General features: G+C 35.1%; 1 protein-coding gene across 2 annotated transcripts in view; it reads left to right on the top strand.

Moving 5' to 3' along the window:
* Positions 1–7,793: 7,793 nt before the first annotated feature.
* The window catches only part of Sol1, a 129,236-nt gene continuing 128,149 nt past the window's right edge, over positions 7,794–8,880 (top strand). Inside the window, exon 1 of one of the 2 annotated variants that reach the window (XM_066396517.1) lies at positions 7,794–8,203. The gene's annotated coding sequence lies outside the window, so the exon portion shown is untranslated. The remainder of the gene's footprint in view (positions 8,204–8,880) is intronic. The other variant, XM_066396509.1, reaches the window with a different exon arrangement.

The raw sequence follows: 8,880 nt of genomic DNA, 5'->3' as shown, positions 1-8,880 counted from the left end.
ACTTAAATAATGTCTGATCAATGTCCCCATGATTAGATAAGTTAAGTTTTTTCTTTGGCAACAAATTTTCATTAAACGCATTCTTGATATTTTCTCGGTTCTTCCAAATTATAGAAATAATCGAATGCGATAAGTGCAACTCATTTGCAATCGTATTGTTGCTTTCACCTGCTTCAAGTCCGGAAATTATTATACTTTTCTCCTTAATGAATTAAAACTTTCCTTTTTCTTGAAGTCATTGTTAAAATATAACAAAATTATAATAATGCAAACAAGTTGGATACATACAACACAGCTTCTAATTTATATAGTCCTCGTTGATGATCAGGAATTTTTCCGATAATTCCTATTCTCTCTGCACTCCTCTATACAAAATTAATTTCTTTCAGCCATTTACAGACACAAAACAACAATGAAAATATCGACACAAAAAACTCATATTCTGTGGTTTAAATCAACAAACCCCTTTGCCGCAGTTTTAATTGCTTAGTGTTGGTAGAAGAAAAAGAAAGTAGAAAAGAAATTGATTTTTTTTTGTATTTATAGTAATTGCAATATAAAGTCAACACTGTCAGCATTCAATTAAAAATTCCGTAAAAAGAAACTGAAACTTATAAAAAAAAACCGGTATTTTAGCAGCTTTACATACAAATGGCAGAAAAACCACAACCATACACAGGTGTGCCAAATATGCACGAGCTCAGACTCATAACAATTCGGCCGAGCACATTTTTCAATTAGAAGTTGTAATTACTTTTAAAACCTGGAGAATGTATGAAACATTTCCGTACATTTGCTTTAACTATAACAAAAGATAGACTATTCAGTTACAAAATAGAAATATTTAATTCTATATTTATAATTAACAAGAAATATCTAACTAAAAATGCAACCCAATTATGGATCATGATAGTTTGGCTGACAGTTAGTATTGCGTAATATCGCCTTTATTGGCAATTACAGCTTTGATTCTTTTTAGCATTGTATCTACTAATGACGTATATTCATCTGAAGTTGTATTCATCTAAATTTCTTGTAAAGTGATTTTTAATTCTTGAATTGTACGAGCTGGCTTTTTCCAAAGTTGTTTCTTCATATTATATTGAAAGTTTCTATTGGCAATAAATCTGGACTGGAGGATGTCCACTTTAGGAGTGATATATTATTTTCCTGAAGCCATGATTTAATTGTTCTTGCCGTATAACACGGCGCGCCTCTTGTTGAAAAATAAAGTTACTTTCCATTGTTTGGCATGCAGGGATTAAAGGCAACAAACTGTCTTCAACAATTTCCCTATATTTTTGCGCGTTAACAGAACCGGCAATGAAGTGTAACCACCCACACCTCCCGCAGACATGCAGCCCCAAACCATAATAGAGGCAGGAAACTTCACTTTTTTAACTACACAATCGTTATGGAAGACTTCGAAAACTTGCGTGTCTCACCAACACAAACGTAGAATTTAGACTTATCAGACCAAATTACGTTATTGCATTGGTTTGGGGTCCAGTTTCTATGCTGTCTAGCCTATTTCAGTCTATTGCGCTTCTGAACTGTGGTTAACAGTGTTTTTTTTTGCCTAAAGATAAATCCAGAATTGGCAAAAATCCTTTACACACAGAAAAAAAAGCAACAAATGAGAGCTCAAGACCTATCAATCCGCATCACCCCGCATACGAAATCAAAGCCCGAAAATTTCCGTTTGTATGAAACACTCGGCGTATATGTACAAATTTTCAACGAATTTCAATAAAAAATAAACAAGTAATTAAAAACAAATGACAAAAAGTGTCTTTAACACCCCGTGGATCGAAAATTAAGCTTTTTTTGGACATGTCTTTATAAAAACTTTTCGTCCTAAATTTGGTTTAGGATTCGCCCATTAAAATTTTTATCATGTACTCAGAAACACCCTATATATTATTATACTTATTATTTCATTTTTTGCATAGTCCTCTTTGTTGTGGACATTGAAGCTGCTTTGCCAATGCTCTCCCTCCATAACACAGTAAATTCTTTGCTATTTGATCGACGTTTAAATTTTACTATTCTTTTTAAAGCTCTCTTATCCGCCTCCGTAATGGAAGACGGTCGACCATATTTAGGCTTTTGCTCTACTCCACCAGTGCTTTTGTACAAGTTGATAATATCTTGAACTGTAGACCGTGAAATGGAATGCAAAATGGATATTTTCCCTGCCAAATTTCCTTTTTTATGAGCATTAATAATTGATACTCGGAGATCTTTGCTGAGAACTTTACCACGACCCATTTTGCTTCGAGACTGACGTTTTACAAGCAATAATGGACTGTTTACACTTATCATAGTAGCCTTAGATTTGATGTGCATTTGTTTTGCGTTTTCTCTTTTGAAAGAATGAGGCTGTAAGTGCCAATAAAGGCGATGTTGCGCAATACTTACTGCCGGCCGAACTATTATGAATTATGAATAGGGTTGCATTTTTAGGTAGATATTTGTTGTTAATTAAAGATGTAGAATAAAATACAATGTATAACATTTAACCTGGAATATAGAAATATGTCGAATATTAGGCATCTTATAAAGGAATGTTTAGTATCAAACATTAAACACTCTGAAGGGGAAATGTATTGGTGCTAAAGTTGATTCCCCTTCACTTCCCGTTGTGGGTGGGATGGGGGCTAACTTTTTGATTTCAAATAGCAATCCTCATTTTTTTTACAGATTCGGACAATACGGCTAAAAATAAGAAAAATTTGTCTAAAATATGTTTTTCGTTTCATGCTAGAAAACACTATAATTAACGAAATTCAATTTCTCTTTCACTTATGATTTACAGAAAGGTTTGGTGATATCTGCTTTAGAATTAATGAAAATGTGGATTTTTGTATAGTTTTTATTTAAGTTCAATGTTCAAAATGGTGTCCCCGAACTTTAATGGACTTATTTACCTATGTTTTAAAGAACTCTTCACATCTACGAAGGGTGTCTTCTGAAATACTGACACAAGCGTTTAAAATTCGCAGAATCATATCCTCACGCGTCGTTGGTACTTCTTTATAAACCTGATTTTTGAGATATCCCCACAAAAAGAAATCCGGTGAAGTAAGATCTGGAGATCTAGCAGGCCAATTCAATGGACCAGACGTGCCGTTCCATCGACCGTTAAAATTACGATTAAGAATTTCCCGTGTCATCGCATAATGATGAGCCGGACAACCATCATGTTGAAACCACATGTTTTGACGCACTTCTATGTTTAGGTCCTGGAGCAATATGGGCAGTTCATTCTCCAAAATATTCCGGTACATTTCACCAAGTTACCTTCAATTATGTGGGGATCGATAAGCTTACTGCCAATGATATGAATGTTATGTCTATTAACTGTACCATGACTCGTCAGAGAATAATACAAGACGGAAAAAATTGGGATTTCGTCCCATTTATCCAAAGGTCACAAAAATCTAACCGATTTTGAAAATCTTCCTCAGGAAATTTTTGGTATAAACAGATATGATAACGGTGAAACTTGTGCATCCTCAGCATTCTCCACACACTCATATGAGAAATTCCTGCTAATCCTGATATTTCTCTTGTGCTCACTTGGGGAGTAAAAGGGAAATAAAAAGCCACAGCGCCTAGGACTGCAATTTGATTATTTTCTCCACACACAGTAGCTGGACGAGTTCTTTTCTTCTGATTTGCAGTTTCTCCATTAATACATATTTTAATCACACGATAAAGAGAAGTCCGAGGTTGTTGTTTGTCACAAAAATACTGAGCGTAGAGATTGGTAGCATTATCTAAATCCCTTCCAGCTTCTCCATACACTAAAGCCATTTCGATTTTCTCCTCTACGCTCAAATACTCCATGGTGAAGCAGTATTAATAACAGAATGTTTAAAAGTAGATGTTTTATTTATTTACGTTATTATTTATCTATCACGTTTAATTACCATATATTTTTTATCAAAGAAATTTTTTTAAAGTGGAGGTTGCCATTTAAGATCGGAATTGAATTTCGTTAATTACAGTTTTCTAGCATGAATGAAAAAAAATATTTCGAGCGAATTTTTCTTATTTTTAGCGGTATTACCTGAATCTGTAAAAAAATGGGAGATGTCATTTGAAATTAAAAAGTTAACCCCCATCCCGTGCATAACGGGGGGAGAGGGGAATCAGCTTTAGTACCAATATATGTAGGTTTTTCCCTCGTTGTTTAGGGGTTTATGATTTGGAGAGCTTGGATAATGATGTGTTAAGGATAGTTAGGGACCTTTCAATGATAGTCGCGTGAACTTAACGATACGGATATATTGTATAAAACTTAGCACAAACTTCAAAAGCGCGGGCACGACCTTTGAGTCTTCAGTCCATAAGGAAGCCAAAAAAAGAGAGAGATCCCCGTTCTCCCCAGCCTTAAGTATTAACATTCATGGTCATAAACCATGGGCATACCACGTCTAGACAATACTTAAAGGCATCAGGACTGCCCTCCGCATGGAGCCGTTACGTCCATCTCTGACACCCAGCCTTTGGCGAAGACTTTGCCAAAGAGAACCAGCACTGCACTTCTAATGCCAACAAAGCGTCATACCAGGGTACCGGCTTACTCTAACCATGGGCGTACCATAAGGGTAAATCGCCCTCGTACCGCATTCCTTAATCCTAACTTACAGAATAACATTTACAAAGTATGTACAATTCGATGGTCTGACAAGCGGATCCCACATATATGTCCCTCTCAGAGTGATTAAAGTTTAATACTAAAGATTTCTTTATAGAATGGCTAGTATTCGAGATATTTTGATATTCCAGGTTAAATGTTACACACTGTATTTCGATTTTGTAACTGGATAAACTATCTTTTGTTATAGTTAAAGCAAATGTACAAAAATGTTTCGTGCATTCTCCAGGTTTTAAAATTAATTACAACTCCTAATTGAAAAATGTACCCGGCCGAACTATTATGAGCCTGGGCTCGTATATTAAAAACAAATTTTCTGGGATTTGTCTACAAAGCCGCTAAAGGCACTGCTTTTTAAAAAATGTCGGTCACTCTTTGAATGATTTATACTACAATTACTATACTATATCCCGTAGCGTCGTTATACCCGGCTAGCAAACCACAAAAAATTTCATTTTTGCGGACGTTAAAAGCGACTTCGTCGCTACTACCGACGTCGTAATAGGCAGACTTTTTTGCAATGGGGTAATTGCAAATCCAACCAAACGTTCGAATTTCCGTCGCTATATACAATTTGTCGTTATAACCGACGTCGTTATTCGCAATTTCCACAGTATGTATTTTTTTTAGCTGCTCGTTACTTTGAAGAATTTGGTTAAGGATTGTTCTGACGAGGAACTGTCCGCTCGCATTGTCAACACATTAATAACTTTCCCTTCCTTTATTTCTGATGAGCTATAATTTTACGTTATAAAATTTATCTGGTAAATCCATGGGAGGTTGGAAAATGAGAAAATTTTTATTAAAAAATTGTTAAGATTCTTTAGTCACTTTTATAATTATTTTTAGCAATTGAACCACTATGTGATCAATTTCACGAGGAGTCTTGTTAAATCCCTTAATCATTTCTTTCCAATTTAATCCATAGGCGTAGGTGTTTTCTAAGAGGAAGCGTAACGCGTCTGTGTATTTCAACGGATACGCAGTCGACTAAAAAAGTTAATTTTCATAGTAAGTTATGGCGTAAGAAGTCTAAGTAGTTAGCCAGTAAGATCTATAGTGTTAACAATAAGGTAATAAATCTAAAAATATTTGTACATACAATGCTTTCAAATCCAGTAGGAGAAAGGAAACATTAATATTTTCGAGCACGGAAAGGTAGACTGGATTCTTGGAATTCAATGAGAGTGAAGTGGAGATTTCGCTGTCAATCCCAGCTTTAATAGAAACTATAATATTTCATTTTTAATACGTTTTTCTCATATTGCAGTGGCTTTCATCATGACAAGTCCTTGAAAACTACACTGAAGAAAATGTGTGTTCGGTATCTTCTAGGTTCTTCCATTATGCTCTCATTCAAGCTAAACTGGAAATTCTTGAGGAGTAGAACTCACATTTTTTTATATTTAGATAAAAAGCTAATTATCCAGTGACGCTCTCACATTTCAACGAAGTTATCCAGTTCTGTGGAAGGAAAACTGGTAGCTGAAGGAAAATTTCTTACGTTCTATGAAAATTTGGGTTGGATTTATTGCGCCAACACTGAATGCAATCAATTCTTTAATCATCATTTTCTATGTTCATTCTAAATGCCTAAATCAATTTCATCTTTCTAGACAGTTTCAGTCAAAATAAAAAATTATCTATTTAGGAGCATTTTTCTTGACAATATGGTGCAGGAACATTACATGTTCTTCATTACTTTTGGCTGTTTTATTCACTCTATTGGGTGCCATTAATAATTATTACCGGGGCAAATGCAGCCCACAATCAATATTAACTTTGACCGAAGCTAAACTTTACCTGAAATAATGTTGTGTGTGTTCAACCCTATTTCTATAGTCAACTGACTATTAACCATTTATAAACGGGGCCGCAGACCGGCAGTCAGGACCATGTCTATTCTATTGGCCACAGTAATTTTGCGGTCTCTTTTATGCACATAATATAGCGTAAAGCAGATAATAGTCAGCCAATTCCTAAAACCATTAACTATGGCATTATTAGACAGTTCTAAATCAAAGGGTTTACTTTAACTATCTTTGTCACTGAGGTTGTAAGTAATGGATATGTTCTATGATGAGAAATGTAGAGCTAGATAATACGAATCCATTGTTATACATTTGTAGGGAAGTTTAATTTCAGTTATTAAAAAAGCAGTTATATATATTTTTCAAATTCGTGTGGTTACGCTACTGGATTTCTGTAATAAAATTGCCATTTTATTGGGTGTAATAGAAGTCTAAAACTATAAATTTGGATTAAAATCAGTGGTAAGAAATGTTTCATCAGTAGTGCCTGTCGAACTATTTGCACAAACTTCTAATTTGAGCTTTCAAAAAGCCAATTTTAAAGATTTTCCCGTTTTTTGCTACGCCATTAATTTTCAGGCTACAATATCTTTTCATAACGATTTAGCAAAAGAATCCCAAGATATTGTTGCGATTAAAAAAAAGTAGATAGTGGAAAAAGTTGTTTCTTGGAAGTAATAATTTGCAGAACTAAAAATTAAATTTTGTCAATTTCTATATCATGCATTGATACACCACTGTTTTTCGGAACAAAATTCATTATCTTGTCTAAAAATGAGTAGAACTTACAATCAGTTTACAATCGTCAGAAACCTTAAATTTTGCTTTTGTTAAGAAATTTAATCTGGCGTTTTGCAAATCTATACTGGCACGCCACTGACAATTAAACGAAATTCTCTGCTTAAAACTGCAAACCAATAATGAAACTTTTGTCGAGCAATTTAGTGGCGGAGCACAGCTCTGGCCTTAGTTAATAAATAGCCGTTTTTACGTATTCTAAGCAAGAACTGATATATCAGTGGTTTTCGAATATATGTATAATCAAAATACTATTCAATTAAATCCAAAAATCGTTTAATTCAAGCTCAAAATAATAAATTTTTATAAAAATCAAACTGCTTTTTTAGAGAAATATGAACACAATGGTCGGTCACTACGTTATCAATAAATTCTCTTGAACTGCAACCTTGGTTGCCCATGAGTTTCTTTCCAGAACTTTAAAGCGTGCTACAAATGAAAAACTTTTGATTACAATTTCAAAATATTCAAATATTTCCAATACTTTACAGACACTCTTCCAGCAGCTGTACATACCAATCCCACTGAAAACATGATAGACTACATATCTGGCGATCCACAATCTTCAACGTGTCATTCAAGAGGGAAACCCTAAATCAGTGGCTTACGTAATTTTGTTTTAACGGGCCATCATTCAACCGTAGGGAAAGAAAACATGGAAAAGTTTGAGTCGAGTTTTCGGAGAAACTTCTCACTCGTTTGGTAATGAGCGCGCACCTCAACTCCGGCCTTCCAAGACCACATGGCGCGAAGTTCCCGTTCAGTTCGTCAGCAAACCTGGATCGCTACGGCACGATGTTCCAGAAGCCGGAATTCGGCTCCGGTTAGCGGTAATAGCGTCGTATTTCAAGAATTAAGGCTTAAGGATTTCCTGTGCATTTTGTGGGTGAATTTTTGTGAAGTGCGGAAGGGCTGGAAATTAGGAAAGGTAAGGATGTTTCGAAACTCGAGCCCTTCATCTGCTTACATTTGAAGTCATTAGTGATTTTTTCAAACGGCAAGTTATAAAACAAGAGAAACAAATAATTCTCAAGGGCGGAAAGAAGGTTGAAACCTAATCAGTGATAGATATCGAGGATTGAACTTTATCGATACATACGAGGCACTTTCACAGGGATTTGAGCTTTTGTCTTAATTTAACGTGGCAGCAATGAACTTCCGCCAGAGCTCGCTCTAACACAAGTACAAGGTTCAATTGATATTACTTACAGACTTATCGTTGAATCAATTTACACGAAAAACAAGGCGAAGCAGTGAAAGTGAAAGAGAAATTAATTAAGGTGTGGATACAAATCGTTATAGTCTTAATTAAACACTCCGGAAGGCCGTCGAAGAAGAAAAAGGAATTGTTTTTGAAAGCCCCGAGGCAATGTTATTTTTGCCAGACCGCAACTGTCTCATTCTTTATAGCACATTTTCCCATTTTCCATGTGTTTAGTTAGTTTAATTTAGTTGCGGAATTGCAGGGATTATAAGCCGCTACAGACGACATGCTTTTGACACCGTTCCAGTGTCAAGAAACTTGAACTAAATTGCTATGCACTCCCACTATATGCGGCTTAAATGTTCCTACATGCTACACGTAATTGCTCGTAACTCACGAAT

Source organism: Euwallacea similis, chromosome 1, assembly GCF_039881205.1.
Source record: "Euwallacea similis isolate ESF13 chromosome 1, ESF131.1, whole genome shotgun sequence".
NCBI lineage: Eukaryota > Metazoa > Arthropoda > Insecta > Coleoptera > Curculionidae > Euwallacea > Euwallacea similis.
The sequence above is the reverse complement of the archived record's forward strand: the minus strand, read 5'-3'. Positions and strand labels throughout refer to the sequence as shown.